Below are 17782 nucleotides of genomic sequence, written 5' to 3'. Positions count from 1 at the left end.
GACTATGCAGTAGGTTGGGGTTAGCAAGCGTAAGCTATTACACATAGAGGCATCAACAACAAGCTCCTAGGGTGGAGCACAGAGAACTATATTCAATGTCCTATGATAAACCATAATGGAAAAGAATGTCTTTATTTTATTTTATTTTTTCGTATTTTTAGGGCCACACCTGCGGCATATGGAGGTTCCCGAGCTAGGGCTCTAATCGGAGCTGTAGCCACCGGCCTACGCCAGAGCCACAGCAACTTGGGATCCGAGCCGCATCTGCAACCTACACCACAGCTCACAGCAATGCCAGATCCTTAACCCACTGAGCAAGGCCAGGGACTGTACCCGCAACCTTATGGTTCCTAGTCAGATTCGCCTCTGCTGCACCACAACAGAAACTCTGTGGGAAAAAAAATCTTTAAAAAGAATATATATATAAACTGAATCACTTTGCTCTGCACCAGAAATTAACAGATTGTAAATTAACTATACTTCAATAAAAAAGAAATTTTAAAAATTAAAAAAAAAAAAAAAGACCGTTTACTCATCCCAAAGTCACCGGTCCCACAGCACAATGACCAGCCAAGTTACAAAGAAAAAGCAGAAATGGCTTCTGAGGAGCCAGATGACATAAAACCTTTTCAGAAGTCTTACAGGACATCTCCTGGCTGTAGTGCCATCTCTTTCCTTTCTGATCAAAATTCCAACAAGCTTGATTATCCAGCTACTTTCCAGCTCCCAGAAAACTAGAGGCAGCTGTTGGGAAGGAATGCTGCTGCACCCTACCATGCCCTCAGATCAAACGGAAGAGACAGCAGAACTACAAAAAAGGCATGCAAGAGCTCAGAAGTTCCAAGGCTTTGTTGACCCTCATTTTTGTTTTGTTTTGTTTTGTTCTGCTTTTTTAGGGCTGCAGCCCAGACCTATGAAAGTTCCCAGGCTAGGGGTCAAATTAGAGCTACAGCTGCCCACCTTCACTACAGCCACAGCCACATGGGATCTGAGCCACATCTGCGACCTACACCACAGCTCTTGGCAATACCAGATCCTTAACCCACTGAGCAAGGCCAGGGATTGAACCCACATCCTCATGGATCCTAGTCAGGTTCGTTAACCATAGCTAAGCCACAAAGGGAACTCGTACTGACCTTGTTGTTGAAAGCAAATCATTCTATCACCTCACTAACAGCTGTCACAGAGAAGGTTAAAATAACTGATGCTCTTATGATGTCCCTTCATCATGAAGACAGGATGAATTTATGCTGTACATACTGTGCTAAATATTTCGGATGGGGGAGTTCCCGTCGTGGCTCAGTGGTTAACGAATCCAACTAGGAACCATGAGGTTGCAGGTTTGATCCCTAGCCTTGCTCAGTGGGTTAAGGATCCGGCGTTGCCCTGAGCTGTGGTGTAGGTTGCAGACTCAGCTCAGATACCGAGTTGCTGTGGATCTGGCGTAGGCTGGAGGCTATAGCCCCGATTAGACCCCTAGCCTGGGAACCTCCATATGCTGCGGGAACAGCCCAAGAAATGGCAAAAAGACAAAAAAAAATTTTTGGATGGGGTGGATAAATTAGGAGTTTGGGATTAACAGATACAAACTACTACATATAAAATAGGTAAAAAACAAGGACCAATTGCGAAGCACAGGGACTGAACTCAGTATCTTGTAATAATCTATAATGGCAACGAATCTGAAAAAGAATATATATATATAACTGGGTCACTTTTCTGTACACCTGAAACTAACCCAACATTGTAAATCAACTATACTTCCAAAAAATATTGAGGAAAGCTAAAGTGAGTTGTGGGATTAATAAAATGCAGCTGATGCTGTCAGGGCCCCGCTTGCGGTCGCTGAAACCCTCTGACTCATTATTCTCTGATCGACTTTCAACTGTTGACACCTGCACTGAGGATTTTTTTTTTCCCCCGAAACGAGAAGGCCACTTTCCTGAATGTGCTCCTGACCAGAAGTCGAAAGAGTGACAGAGAATGAATAACCACCCCCACCCCAAGAACAGTGCTCAACCAATAACCCTCAGCTGCTGGTGTCTAAGCATGTCAGCTCCCTTGCCCTCCAGTGGGCTCAGTGACACGGTCTCCCCGAGTTTCCCTGCTCCAGGCACCGTGTGTGGGAACCAGGGCTCACAGGCCCACCCTTGGACGGCTGCTGTCTCATCCTCATCATTTCCCTACTTCCCTAGAGGTGTTCCCTGGACTTGCCAAATACACTATTTGTACTCGTGCTCCATCTCAGGATCTGCCTTTGGAAAAATCTACACTAACACTGAAAGGTTAAGCTTTACTTACATGAACATTCATGCGTTTGAAACAAGACTTTTCCTCCCATGATGCTCAAAAATGAGATTTACATTTTAAAAACCCCCACATTTTCCCTGGGTGTTCACATTTTTTTCTCTCCACACGCCCTCCAACACACACATATTTCTTCCTCTTCCCTTCCCGCTTTCTTCCAGAAATTCAGCTCACAGATTACTTAACAATCAGGCATTTCCTTTGAATTCTCTCAGGCCCCAAATCAAACAATATTTAAAAACAAAACAAAAAACAGGAGTTCCCGTTGTGGCACATCAGAAATGAATCTGCCTAGGATCCCTGAGGATGCGGTTCAATCCCTGGCCTTACTCGGGGGATTAAGGCTCGGGCATAAATCGCAGACGTGGCTTGGATCCCGCGTTGCTGCGGCTGTGGTGTAGCCTGGCAGCTGCAGATCTGTTTCGACCCCTAGCCTGGGAACTTCCATATGCTGCGAGTGAGGCCCTAAAAAAGAAAAAGAAAAAAAAAAAAAAAAAGCAGCCAGGTCCACAACATTCAGGTGTCCCTAAGGTTTAGCAAAATGGCCCCAAACCCTCAACCCTCAAGCTCCCTTTTCAGAAAAAAATAAAGCTGAGCAAACCTGCCCTGGCCGAGTATTCTTTCAGCTGTGAAGATCTTGCTTGCAGGGGCTGGCTGGCTGGAGCTCAGAGCCCAGTGGCTCCCGGGCCGAGGTGTGGGTCTCCCAGCCCCCCGGGGAAGCTGGGCAGCAGGAGGCCTGGTGGGGGTGTGAGCGCCCTCTGGGCTGTCTGCGCTACGGAAGCCTGGGTGGGCCGGCTTGTCGCGGCTGGGGGATGCACAGTGGAGTGAATACCGGTGTCACCATCCTGGAACGAGGCCCGGGCATCTGCTGCCGCGAACCTCTCCTTCCTCTCAGGGCGGCAGCGGTGGTTGCCAGCGGAGCGCAGAGTCTGCGCGGCCTTCCCCAGACTTTCCTGGTCCTGAGAATCACCTGAACACTTGCTAAGCGGGCAGCTTCCAGGTGCCTCCTCTGATTCCTAGTTCCGCATCACCGGAGAGAGACCCTGGACTCTCTGCCTTTCACAGCCCCCACCCCCAGACCCCAGGTGATTCTTATGGGCGGGAACACTGGCAAACAGCTTCAAAGCAGACAGAACTTAGCTGGTCAGGAATATTCCATCCGGAATGAGTGGAAGGGCAATCATGACTAGCACCAGGGGCTTGCCAGAGCCTGAGAGGGTTCTGAGAGCCCAAGGAAACTTTAGTACAAACAGCACTTGTCTAAAGTGACCCTCATGGCCCAGGGAAACTTCTAAGTGGCATTTCCTCTTAGGTTTGCCATAGCACAATGATGTCCAGTGGAGTCCAGACTAGGAGTGGACAGGCAGAGAGGGATGGTCTGTCAGAGACTGGAAGGGGCAGGGTTGAATTCTTCATTAGGAATTGCTTTGATTTATTTTTCCTCAAAGAGAATTTATTTTGAAACCTCTGGGATGTTCACAGGGTGTGAGATGTCATGTTTCTCACACTGGCATACAAGTGTAACGTGGTTGCAATTGCCTGGGATAAACCAAGATTCATCCCAGATCAGACTGGCCGAGGTGGCTCTGGAGGAGCAGGACCTCCTGATGCTCAGCTTTCCCGGCCCCTGCTCCTGCTTTGCCCTCTCCAGCCCAGCCCCCCTGTATCATCTTTCTAAACTCAGGTCACTGAAGTCAACATTCTGCTCAGAGTCACTGAAAGGCTCACTGCTGCCCCTTAGAGTTGCAAACAACTCTAAGTATGAGCCTCAGATCCCTCTTTGTCTGGCCCCAGCCTAACAGTCCAACTTTACCTGCTTACTGCTCACCAGGTGCCCTTTGTTCTTGCATCGTCGGACTCCTGGGGTTCTTGGGGCACAGTAGATATGATCCCACCTCTGAACATTTTGCTCCTGCTCTGTCTTTCCTCCGGAGAGCCTCTTCTCACCCTTTAGGTGCCTCTCCATCAAGTCCCTGTCATCTGTCTGGCAGATCACATTGTTTCCAAAATGAGATCCAGCTTGTTGAGTGAGAATTCAGTGCTTGGTCTTGGGGAGAGGGGTCTGAGAGTCAGCTGTAGTTTGGCCCAGTTCTGCCCATGATGGGCACTGTTGGTTGGGCATCTTTATTTTTTTCCTCCCTCCCTATTGAGGTAAAATAAAGAAAACATGGAACTTATCATTTTAAATATAGGGTGCGATTGGCACAAAATACATTCAGATTGTTGTGCCACCATTGCCACCATCCATCCACAGAACTTCCTCATCTTGCAAAACTGAAACTCAATATCCATGAAACAATAACTCCTCAACCCTCCTTCTCCCAAGCCCTGGACAACCCACTGCTCTGCTTTTGTCTCTATGAATTTGACTCTTCTAGGTACCTCATATAAATGGAATCATATGATACTTGTCCTTTATGTTTGGCTTCTTTCTTTTATAATAATGTTTTCAAGATTCATCCATGTTGGAACATGCATCAGAATTTCATTCCTCCTGCATACTTCAAAAAAATATTTAGAGCAGCACAAAACCTTCCCTGAGAGATGACCCACCTGCTGAAATGGAAGAATAGTGTCAAACAATGGATACATTTTAAAAATAACAACTGCGGGAGTTCCCGTTGTGGTGAAGTGGAAACCAATCTGACTAGGAACCTAGGAACCACGAGGTTTCGGGTTCAATCCCTGGCCTCGCTCAGTGGGTTAAGGATCTGGCGTTGCCGTGAGCTGTGGTGTAGGTCATAGACACAGCTTGGGTCTGGTGTTGCTGTGGCTCTGGTGTAGGCTGGCAGCAACAGCTCCGATCAGACCCCTAACCTGGGAACCTCCATATGCCACTAGTGTGGCCCTAAAAGGACAAAAGACAAAAAAATAAAAAATAAATAAAAATAACAATTGTGAAGTGGCAGTCTATTAATTTTAACATAATTGCCTTTAGAAACCAGGAAGTATCTCCTTATTTTTAAAAGGGTACAGCAATAACAGTTGTGATTTGTTTTTAAGGCAAGTTTTAATATCCAACTGAGATTTTATTTAATGTCACACGTGCTCACTGCTTACTACAAGGAAACATGTGAAGCCCTAGGTATGTTTAAGTGTGACGAAATACAGGACCAGAAGAAGTTGGTAGGTATTCATACACGTGTGAAAAAAAGACTACAACTTATGCCTGCTGGATCATATGGTAATTCTATGTTTGATTTTTTGAGGAACCACCATGCTCTTTTCTATAGCCGCTATACCTTCCTACCAACAATGCAGTAGCGTTTCGATATCTCTACATCCTTGCATTTTAATTTTATTTTGTTATTTTAGATAACAATTATTTTCTCTTTTTCAATTATAGCTCTTCTAATGGGTGTGAAATGGTATCTCACTGGGGTTGTGAGTTGAATTTTCCTAGTGACTAGTGATGTCAGGTTTTTCTTTTTGAAATATCCATTTTACTGAGGTATAATTTATGTACAATAGGCAGCACCCATATTAAGTGTACCGTTCAATGGATTTGGACAAAGGTTGCACCCATGTAACCACCACCACCATCAAAATACGTAACATTTCCATCACCCTCTCTTGACCCTTTACAGTCAATCCCCCCCACCCACTTCCAACTTCAGGCCACCTCTGATCTGCTTTCTGCCACTAGAGATTAATTTCATTTTCTAGAGTTCCATATACGTGGAATCATACAATATATGCACTTTCGTATCTGGCTTCTTTTACTCAGCATAGTATGTTTGAGATTCGTCCATACTGGTGAGTACATCCCTAGTCTATTCCCTCTTCTTGCCAAGTAGTATTCCATTGTATGGCTGGCTACATCACAACTTGTTATTCATTCATCTGTGGATAGCCATTTGGGTTGTTTCCAGTTTTAAGGGTGTTATGAAGGAAGCTATTATACACATTCCTTTGTATAGAATATGTTTTCATTTTTCTTGAACAAATGCCTAGGAGCAGGATATATGGTAGGTATATGTTTCACTTTTTAAGAACATACCAAACGTTCCTCCAGAGATGGTGCTGTTTTATATCCATGTGCCACCAGTGATGGAGGAGAATTTCAGCAGCTGCACAGCCCTGTGAGGGCATCTTTCCTTCCATCTGGGAAGCTCTGCGACTCCCTCTGGCTGAGCTCAGGGATGGGTCCTAAACTATGCCTATGGGCACCAGTGACTGACAAATATAAAGGCAAAAGGCAAAGCATCCCTTGTAGCGCAGTGGGTTAAGGATCTGGCATTGTCACTGCAGCAGCCTGCACCACCGCTGGGGCACGGGTTTTATCCCTGACCCGGGAATGTCAACATTTCGCGGGTGTGGCAAATAAATAAACAAATGGAAAGGACAAAGTGGAGAAGAAAAATGGCTATGGCATTATCTGAGTAAGTTTGTATGTCTCCCAGAATCTGGAGAATGATGGGAGCTCCAGCCTGATGTCAGTGGGCAGCAATTTACAAGGAAAAGACCTGTTTCATCAAGTCCTAGTATGTGGCCAAATCTTATCTCCAAATCTATAAAACAGGTTTTAACCTGTTAAGTGCATGTCTAGACTCTGTGAACTATGGCCTGGTCACTAAGTGTCACCATGTCCTACCTCTCACTTCCTATCAAAGAGAAATACTCCATTCTTCTGGTTACTGCCTGCTCATCAATGGGACCATATGCAGTTGGGCCAAAAAATGGTAAATGTCTAAATAATTTCACATGCATGTTAAAGTATTTAAAAATTCTAGCTGAGGCTCTCTGGTCCCCAGGATGGGCTGGGCGAGTACCTCTTCAAAAGGCTCACACTCAAGCACAATTAGGAACCTCTGGAGCCCAGTGGCCTTTGAGGAGCTCCTCTGATGCCTGGGATTCTGCTGGAAGCCCCTTTCTGCAGCCACGAGGCAACATTTTTAACCACCCTGGAGCCCTCTCCCAAGTCTTGGACCAAATGGAAACAATAAAGCTTTTTGCAGCAGCAAAAAAAAAAAAAAAATTCTAGCTGAAATGTTACATGTATTTTCACATCTGGATGAGGCTACTGATAGCATCTGAGGCAGTGTTATCGTAAGGAAAAAAAGTTTATTTATTAAAACAAGCAAAAGAGCAGTTGAAATTAAGTTCAATGAGAAGCAGAAACTAGTATCACCCCTGACATTTGTTTCAACAAACTTTCTCAAGGGTCACTTTGCAAGCGTGACTCTTCTGATTTTAAAAACCCAAAGATTAGAATCAGTACTGAAACACTAAAAATAATCTCGAAAAACATGTTGATACGGAAGGATGAAAACCATACTTACCCTCACTGCTTTGGCCAAAGTAGCTTGTGGAGGAAGTCAGTTATCTAAGAGCAAATCTTTGATGGAAATGCTCTACTTTAGTAGGACCTGAAGTGTTGCATTTCAGGTTTCCTTCAATATTTCCCTGGGGTCGGTACCTACCTTTCCCATATTTGACATCTGACAGAGTAAGGCACAGGCCGACGGAGCTGAGTCTAGGACCCGGGCCTTTGAAATGATTTTATTATCCTTCTGTTGACATTAAAAAGACATTTAAACAGGAGTTCCCAATGTGGTGCAATGGGATTGGTGGTGTCTCCGCAGAGTCAGGACACAGGTTCGATCCCTGGCCTGGCACAGCGGGTTAAAGGATTTGGCATTGCTGCAGCAGCATAGGTTGCACCTGTGGTTCAGATCTGATCCCTAGCCCAGGGACTCCCTATGCCGTGGGGTGGCCAGAAAAAAAAAAAAAAGGAAAAAAAATACATTTAAACAACTGAAAGATCTTCTGAAATCGTGGCTTTGCTGTTACAAAAGTACAACCCTTGGATGCCACACCATTTCCTTGAGATTATGATTATAATGACCATTTGGACACTCAGGGCCATGGATTTCAGTGATGGCTTCTATTTTTCATCACTCCCTGTAGCCATGCTTTGGCCATGGGATGCTGAAATTCCTCTAGGATGGCTTGAGTCTTGTGTCTTGCTTTGAATATGACTCTTGTGTGGATGTGTCAGTTCCAAGCCTCAGCCTCAGGACGTCCTGTGTGTTTCCTCTGCTCTTGCTCCTCGGCCATTGCCACGCGAACGTGCCAGGACCACCATGCTCAAAGGTCAGAGACCAGTGGGGCCCATTAAACCAGAGACCTCCTAGCTGAGGCCTTTCTAAATCCGCTAAGAGATGTCCAGATATGTCAGCAGCACTGCCCGAGGACCCCAGAGCAGGAGCAATGATGCTTATTATTATGTGCCTCTGGGGTTTTATGTGCTTTGTTACACACCCATACCTGACCGATAGCTCCACATCAGTATAGGACTTCATAATTGTTTATTTATTTTTGGCTGTACCCACAGTTCCCAGGACTGGGATGGAACTCAAGCCATAGCCATGACGCCACCAAATCCTCTAACCACTAGGCCTCCTCAACAGGACTTTTTATTTATTTATTTGTTTGTTTGTTTTTTGCCATTTATTGGGCTGCTTGTGGCATATGGAGGTTCACAGGCTAGGGGTCAAATTGGAGCCCTAGCCGCCAGCCTACACCAGAGCCACAGCAACGCCGGATCTGAGCCGCGTCTGCAACCTACACCACAGCTCACGGCAACTCGGGATCCTTAACCCACTGAGCAAGGCCAGGGATTGAACCTGCAACCTCATGGTTCCTAGTCGGATTCGTTAACCACTGCGCCACGACAGTACCTCCTCAACAGGAGTTTTTAAAACTCAAGCACAAGTTTTAAAATAAATGGCCTACTGTCTACTTTCCTTTTGTCCCCTCGAAACAGAGAATGGGTTTCCAGATTGTTTTGTAAACATATCCAACATCATACTTAAGAAGCTGTTCACTGTGGTTACCTCTGAGGAGATAACAGGGGTTCGAGGGGAATTTTCACTGTACTTCCTCTTGTTCTTTGGTAATTTGAACCACACGAGTGTTACCAATTCCCAAAAAATGCATTAAAAGTCCCACATGAATACAAAGCACTGAGTTTTATCTCTAAAGGAGGAGGCACCCATTTCTGTACATGCGAGGCAAAGTCAAAGACAGAGAAAATTTTTGTAAGGCTAAGCCTTTCAATGAAATTTAGAGCTAATGTGTAAGGGGAAAGAGCCAGAGAATCTTGAAACTCCAATAACTTTGCAGATGGACATGCTAATCTACAGTATAATTCTGAAGAACTAGCTTTTTAACAGTTAAATTGTGGTTTCCTGCCTGCTGACCACAAAATACAGGAGGTCAGAGATTTCCTTTAAACATGAGTTCCATGGTTCTCAAAGTTTGAATTACCTCTGCCCCTTGTTTAAAATACAAATGGTCCAGGAGTTCCCATCGTGGCTTAATGGGTTAAGAATCAGGCTAGTTATCCATGAGGAGGCTGGTTCAATCCCTGGCCTTGCTCAGTGGGTTAAGGATCCAGTATTGCCAAAAGCTGCGGCATAGGTCACAGATGCAGCTCAGATCTGGTGTTGCTGTGGCTGTGGCTATGGCTGGTGTAGGCTGGCAGCTGCATCTCAGATTTGACACCTAGCCTGAGGACTTCCATGTGCTATAGGTGTTGCCCTAAAAATAAAAATAAAATTAAAATTAAAAAAAATACAGGTGGTCCAGATCCCATCACAGAGATTCTGATTGTAGGTGGGGGATAGGGCCCCAAATTTGCTTTCTAACCAGCAGTCAAATAATCTGGGGAGACTTCATTTTTAGAAATACTCAGTCTAGTCACTACTGCATGGTTCTCATGCTTTTTTGTTAGAGAAGTCATACAACTGAGTTCTGGGAATCTATCTTTAAGAAATAATTATAGGTGTTCACTTGGTGACTATGCAGTTAACCAACCCGACTAGGATCCATGGGGATGCAGGTTCGATCCCTGGCCTTGCTCAGTGGGTTAAGGATCCGGTGTTGCCATGCGCTGTGGTGTAGGTCACAGACTTGGCTTGGATCTGGCGTTGCTGTGATATAGGCTGGCAGCTGTAGCTCTGATTCTACCCCTACCCTGGGAACCTCCATTTGCCATGAGTGTGGCCCTAAAAAGCAAACAAAAATTTTAAAAAAATAAAATAAAATGATATGCATTGTGTATATAATGGTACTAAGAAGTGCTTATAAATACTTTTTTTTTTTTTGAATGACACTTTTTTTTGGTCTTTTTGACTTCTCAGTGCTGCACTCGCAGCATATGAAAGTTCCCAGGCTGGGGGTCAAATCGGCACTACAATTGCCAGCCTACACCACAGCCACAGCAACACAGGAGCTTTAACCCACTGAGCAAGACTAGGGCTCAAACCCATGTCCTCATGGATCCTAGTCAGGTTCGTTGATCACTGAGCTACAAAAGGAACTCCTATAAATAGTTTTTTTTTTTTTTAAAGTAAGATGCGGAGGAGTTCCCATCATGGTGCAGAGGTTAACGAATCCGACTAGGAACCACGAGGTTGCGGGTTCGATCCCGCCCTTGCTCAGTGGGTTAACAATCCTGCATTGCGGCTAGCTGTGGTGTAGGTTGCAGATGCGGCTCGGATCCCACGTTGCTGTGGCTCTGGTGTAGGTCAGCGGCTACAGCTCCAATCAGACCCCTAGCCTGGGAACCTCCATATGCCACGAGAGTAGCCCAAGAAATGGCAAAAAGACAAAAAAAAAAAAAAAAAAAAAAAAAAGGAAGATGCGGAGTTCCAGTTGTGGATCAGTGGCTAACGAATCTGACTAGGAACCATGATGTTGCAGGTTTGATCCCTGGCCTTGCTCAGTGGGTTAAGGATCCGGCATTGCTGTGAGCTGTGGTGTAGGTTGCAGATTTGGCTCGGATCCTGCGTTGCTGTGGCTGTGGCGTAGGCCGGTGGCTACAGCTCCGATTCAGCCCCTAGCCTGGGAACCTCCATATGCCATGGGAGCGGCCCAAGAAATGGCAAAAAGACAAAAAAAAATTTTAAATTTTTAAAAATAAAAATAAAAAGATGCCATGATGTACATGCAGTATGAAACCAGCCATGTGGGAGGGGAAGAAAACAGATTCACATGGGATCTATTAGCAAAGGCTAATGAGGAGAAAACCAATCAAATCAAATGCCAGCAAGGGTAAGAGAATTCTGGTGGATGTGCTTTGGGAGAGCAATTTGACAAAATGTCATCACCCTTAAAATGCATACAACCTTGGACTTGGTGGTATTTGTATTTTTCCTCTTTCCATCCTTCCTTATATGGCTGTTTATAGCCATTGTAGAAAAAAAAAATTCACTGCTAATTAGATAGGGGCCTGGGCTGTCTTGTTTTAAACCATAGGTATTTGTGGAGTTCCCATCATGGCTCAGAGGGTTAAGAACTTGACAGTATCTCTGAGGATGCAGGTTCAATCCTTGGCCTCACTCAGTGAGTTAAGGACCCATTTGTGGCTGCCGCTGTGGTATAGCCTGGCAGCTGCCACTCCATTTCAACCCCTAGCCCAGGAACTTACATATGCTGCAGGTGCAACCATAGCAATTTTAAAAATAAATAAATAAACTGTAGCTATTTGATTATTGCTGAGATGCAACACTCTCCCCATCCAAATTATAGTTTCTCTTTCACCACTTGTTCAAGTTTTTTTTTTTTTTTTTTTTTTTTTTCTTTTTGCTATTTCTTTGGGCCGCTCCTGCGGCATATGGAGGTTCCCAGGCTAGGGGTCGAATCAGAGCTGTAGCCACTGGCCTACACCAGAGCCACAGCAACGCAGGATCCGAGCCGAGTCTGCAACCTACACCACAGCTCACGGCAACGTCGGATCGTTAACCCACTGAGCAAGGGCAGGGACCGAACCCGCAACCTCATGGTTCCTAGTCGGATTCGTTAACCACTGCGCCATGACGGGAACTCCAAGTTTTTTTTTTTTTAATCAACTTGTGAGAGGGTTTCTGTAATGAAGAATTTATCTCAGGTTTATTGTACGTGTTGCAAATACACATCCTCAGAGTTGACTTCCTAAATCTTGTTTTCTCCCAGTCACGAGCAATCATGACTCCCTCCAGATGACGCATGAGCTGACTCATTTGCCCGAGGATTCCCAAAGCTGCTCATTCCAGCACCATCAAGATTGAAGCTCCCGATGCTGACATGCACCCCCAGCATGTCCCTGAGGTCACCATTTTTCAGCCAGACCTGGAGACAAGAAACATATCCACATCTGCTTGCTGGTAGCCAGGCGCTGCTCCTATAGGCTGGGCACTATCTTTACAAAGGAGAGTCAGGAGTCGCCACTCTAAAGCCCTGGCCCCTTGTGAGACGGTTTTATGTATGAGATTAGACCCTTTTAAGCTATCTTTCCCCTTAGGAAAAAAACCCATGAGGGGCGAAAATATACAGCAAGATAGATACTGCCTAAACCAATTCTGATTAAGCACTTATGCTACTGCTACTTTAAAAAAATTGCCCCAGAAAGTGATTTTAGGGATATGAAAATTGAATTTTCTTTCTTTCTTTCTTTTTTATTTTTAGGGCTGCATGTGTGGCATATGAAAGTTCCCAGGCTCGGGAGTGAATTAGAGTTGCACCTGTCAGCCTACACCACAGCCACAGCAACTCTGGGTCCGAGCCTCATCTGCAACCTGTACCACAGCTCATGGCAATGCTGGATCCTTTAACCCACTGAGTGAGGCCAGGGATTGAACCTGCATCCTCATGGATACTAGTTGGGTTCTTAACCTGCTAAGCCACAACCGGAATGCCAAGAATTGACTTCCCTGAGAGTTTGGACTTCTGAGCTGGCCAAGTTTTGTCTCAGGTCCATCACTTAGGGCTGGCTATTCAAAGTGTGGTGCCAAGACCCGCATTGTCAACATGGCTGGGAACTTAGACTCACAGCCCCACCCCAGACCCACTGCATCAGAGTCTGGAGTCCATCCAGACCCCCAGATAATCTGAATGCATGTTAAATTTGAGAAGAATTCTTAAAGACATGGTGTCAACTCTGGCGTATACCTGAGAATCTCCTGAGAAGCTTGAATACAACAGATGTCCAGGCCCTGCCCCAGACATTCTGATTCAAAGAGCAAGGACTGGGCATTAGAATTGTGTAGAAGCTCTCCAGTGAGTCTGTGTGCAGCCAGAGTTGAAAACGCACCTGAGGTTTCTAAAACTTCCCTTCTAACAGGGTAGAATTGATAAAACTCTAAAACTTGAGGTCTTCAAATTCCTTGCTTTTGGGGGGCACAGGTGGCAGTGGTACCATCAGCATGCAAAACTTCCCAGGCCAGGCATTGAACCAGCACCACAGCAATGACCAGAGCCTCGGCAGGGACAGCATCAGATTCTTAACCTGCTGAGCGACTAGAGAACTGCAAACTCTATGCTTCTTAACAAGTATTCCATATTATGATTAACCCCCCAGATCAGCTCCTGGAGGACAAGGAAACACTGAAAAAAAATTAGGGGTTGTTGCGGGGGACCTTGTATTGGCCAGTTTCGAGAGCAGCTGGGTATCTCGGGATAAGAAACGAAACATCAAGAGTTCCTGTCATGGCTCAGTGGTTAACGAATCCGACTAGGAACCATGAGGCTGCGGGTTTGATCCCAGGCCTTGCTCAGTGGGTTAAGGATCTATCGTTGTCGTGAGCTGTGGTATAGGTTGCAGACACAGCTTGGATCCCACCTTGCTGTGGCTATGGTGTAGGCCGGCGGCTAGCTCCGAATAGACCCCTAGCCCGGGAACCTCCATATGCCGCAGGAGCAGCCCTAGAAAAGGCAAAAAAGACAAAAAGAAAAAGAAAGAAAAAATGAAGCATCAAAATCACACAGAGCAATTGAGGGCTTGCTGTTACATGCATCTCAGTATGGGCAGTCCCCACCTCGGCCATGCTCTCACTCTCTGGCGTGTATCACACGGCAACACACTAACAGGGCCCAACTTTGTGGTTATGAAGATGGCAAAGCAGCCCAACTGGGCTTGCCACTGCTTGATGTCTTCAGGCTACTAAAAATGTGGCTTTCAGCACTAACCTCTCCAGTGTTCATGAGTCATTTCCTGAACTGACAACCAGCCAGCTGGGTAGAAACACACTGGGTTATCTGTATTCCAAGATGCTGCTGAATCTGTCCTCTGGTTTTCAGTTTCCAGGAGACCAGTGTATAGTCCCTGCAATAAGAAGCATGGTGTTTGCTGTTCTCTTTACAGAAATGCCGCCAAAGGCGGGTCACAGCAGTGGGCTGAAAACCAGGCCTCATACGTAACTTTCTAACCGCCAGGCCACACCAGGTCTGCTGCCTTAAATCAGCTTCTACTGCTCCAAGATTCTGATCCCCTCAGCTGCGAGGAAGCCAGAAACCCAATGCGATAGCCTGTAGTCATGAACCAACCATTTACCCCTTTGTGCTTTATAATTATGACCAGTTTCCAAGTCTTCTTGAAGGTGACAAAGCTGGAAAATCTTGCGTAAGAGCTGGGGTCTCAAATTTTCCTCGAGACCAGAATACACTTAAAAGTTATGAGGCTGAGACCTGAATACACTCAAAAACCCCAAAGAGTTTTTGTTTATGTAGGTTATAACCAGTGGTGTGCTGGAGTCAGCTTATACCAGCTCATGAGAATTCAATATTCAGGAACTTTTTAGGCCAGCTGTTAAACCATCAGAGGTTTGAAAGTGGCAACAGACGGAATATTTACACCATGGAACTGGCAGATGTTATATATCAGAGTGTTTTTCTTTTCCTGGAGATTGAGTTTAGCAGCAAAATACTGATTCTGTTTACCATGTTATGCATCAAAACGGAGACCTTTTGAAAATGGTTCTTTCCCTTAAAGATAATAACAAAACCATTACTCTGCCATTAAAAAGAATGAAAGCATGCCATTTGCAGCAACGAGTTCGCAACTAGAGATGATCCCTCTAAATGAAGTCTGACAGAGAAAGACAAACATTATGCGATATCACTTACATGTGGAATCTAAGAAAATGACACAGATAACTTATTTATGAATCAAAAACAAATTCACAGACATAGAAAACAAACTTATGGTTACCAAAAGGGAAAGAGGGTGCAGGAGGGATAAATTAGAAAGGTGGACTTGGCAGATACAAACCATTATAAGTAAAAACAGATAAACAACAAGGACCTACTCTATAGCACAGTGAACTAACTATATGCAGTATCTTGTGATAACCTATAGTGGAAAAGAATCTGAAAAAGAATAAATATATATTCAGTGATTTTATATATAGAGAGGGAGAATATATATATATATTCAGTGACAAATATATGTATATATAACTAGATCACTTTGCCATAGACAGAAACTGACACAAACTGTAAATCAGCTCTACTTCAATAAAAAATAATTTAAAAATAACAAATTCATTACACGATAACATACTGTATTTTTCACACAAAATTTTTTTCTCCCAAAACAATGATTTAATGAGGAGACTAGCCATGGTTTTTTGTTTTTTCAAATCTCTTTAATGACTGGCTTAGTAGGAGAGTCAGCTTTTTGTATCTGCTCCTGCATTCAATCCATGGTGCTATCACCTTCTAGAAAACGCCACTGAATCAGACCAAAAAAGGGCAAACGGTCTTAGTGTTTTAAGATAGTACTGATCTCATACATCTCCTGAAGGCGTCTCAAGGACTCTGAGTATCACTGAATTGCAGCATTTCTCCTTTCTGCTCAGATTGCAGCTTCCTTAACTGAACCTCTGGGCTTATCCTGCGGTTAATTATTCTCCATGCACTGGTGGTTAGTAATTTTAGAAGGCAGCTATGCTTACCACCACACCACCAATGCTGCTGGTTAGTAATTTTGAAAGGAACAGCCACCCAACTATGCCAGTTCTGCCAGCAAACGACTGTTGGTGATTGTTTTCCTGGTTAATTTCATTATGGCACCTAGGGGATGATAAGCTCCTAGTGGAAGGTCGGGGACTCAGAAAAAAAGCTTGTCATAAACACAGCTTAACTTTTCCCATTTGTTCTCAGAGCTCAAGACTTCCTGAAGGATGTGCCAATGTTTCTCTGCATTTCTTCAATTTAGGGGTAGAACCTAAAATTTTCCATGTGTATATTTAACAGTCATGTATTCCATTTCCTCTAAAATCCTATTTTTGACTTGGTGGAAAATCATACATCTTGGGGTTAAGAAAATTCAAAATTTTTTTAAAAATTTCAAACGTATTTTGAAAAATAACAATGGAAGAGCTTCAAGGTCACTTTCTGGTTAGAGTGGGGATAGTGTTTCTGCTGGCCAAGAGCCGGGCTGACCTCATTCAGTGTATTTATTTCTGCAATACCGTGAAGAGTCCAAGCCTCAGAAGCTTAAACTTGTATGTTAAAAATTGTGTGCTAACAGAATTCTTGTTTAGTTGAAATAACTTTTCTGTCCACTCTGATTTAGAAATACATTATCAGAATTTTGGGTTGATTTTCAGCTCTCAGAGGTACTTGCAATTTTGCTTTTATTTATTTATTTATTTTGCTTTTTAGGGCCCCAGCTGTGGCATATGGAGGTTCCCAGGCGAGGGGTCGAACTGGAGCTACAGTTGCCAGCCTACATCACAGCCACAGCGATGCCAGATCTGAGCAATGTCTGCCACCTACACCACAGCCCACAGCAACACCGGATCCCCCCCTGAGCGAGGCCAGGAGTTGAACCCGCAACCTCATGGTTCCCAGTCAGATTCATTTCCGCTGTGCCACGTTGGGAACGCCACAATTTTGCTTTTAATTCCCCCTCCTCCCTCTGCCCCAGGGAGTGTTAGATGGCAAAGGACTGTCACTCAAGGGGAGCCCTGCCTTAAGTGTCAACCTATGTGTCCTCTGATGTTTAAGTGGTTTCCTTCCTCACTAGGAAAGAACTGCAGATTCTATCCCCCATGCATATAACCCAGGAATTGAAACACCTTCTTTTTTTTACTGAAGTATCCTTGATTTACAATGTTGTGTTAGTTTCAAGTGTACACCCAAAGTGATTCAGATACATATATATTCTTTTCCATTATAGGTTATTATAAAATACTGATTATAGTTCTGTTATACAGCAGGTCTTTATTGGTTATCTATTTTATATATACTGGTATGACTATATTCTCAGTGATAGAAGCTTGAATATTCCTAAGAAGGTATTTTTTTAAAAAAAGGCACAGAAAGCTAATCACCCAGTGCCTTTGGCAGAAAGTGTGCATTTTTCTTCCAGTTCCATTCTCCAAGTCCCAAGAAGTTGAGCTTCACGGGCTACCTCACCCAGGTTCCCTTGACCTCTGGGCAAGGGTTAAAATCAGGAGCACCCGCAAGAGATCAGAGAGCGGGGGAGAGGAGTCTGTGTATTCCTTCCTCCCCTGGCTTTGGGCCTGGAGTGGTAACAGCTTCACCCAATTGCTAGTCCCTAGGGTGCTTCACCAGCTCTTGTTGGTTCCCTTGACCCTGGCCATGCCTCTGCAAAGCGCCTCTTCATTAACTGCTGCTCAGCTAATCCTTAGACTGGCCTTCCTGCCAGCTTCTAGAGACACAATAAAATTCTATTCCAAACAGA

The 17782-nt window shown here is 44.6% G+C and overlaps 1 protein-coding gene across 6 annotated transcripts in view; it reads right to left on the bottom strand.

Moving 5' to 3' along the window:
• F2RL1 (F2R like trypsin receptor 1) overlaps nt 1-3275 on the bottom strand; it is a 73966-nt gene extending 70691 nt beyond the window's left edge. For all 6 annotated transcript variants that reach the window (XM_085013895.1, XM_085013896.1, XM_085013899.1 and 3 more), the window contains exon 1: nt 2909-3275. The gene's annotated coding sequence lies outside the window, so the exon portion shown is untranslated. The remainder of the gene's footprint in view (nt 1-2908) is intronic.
• Between the last annotated feature and the right edge of the window lie 14507 nt (nt 3276-17782).

The sequence above is a fragment of the Sus scrofa genome, chromosome 2, assembly GCF_054392235.1.
Source record: "Sus scrofa isolate SSC_HxYL_T2T_F1_AM1 chromosome 2, Sscrofa_HxYL_maternal_Yorkshire_Landrace_v2.0, whole genome shotgun sequence".
NCBI classification, from domain to species: Eukaryota; Metazoa; Chordata; class Mammalia; order Artiodactyla; family Suidae; genus Sus; species Sus scrofa.
Note: the sequence above shows the minus strand (reverse complement) of the source record. Positions and strands in the feature narration are given on the sequence as shown.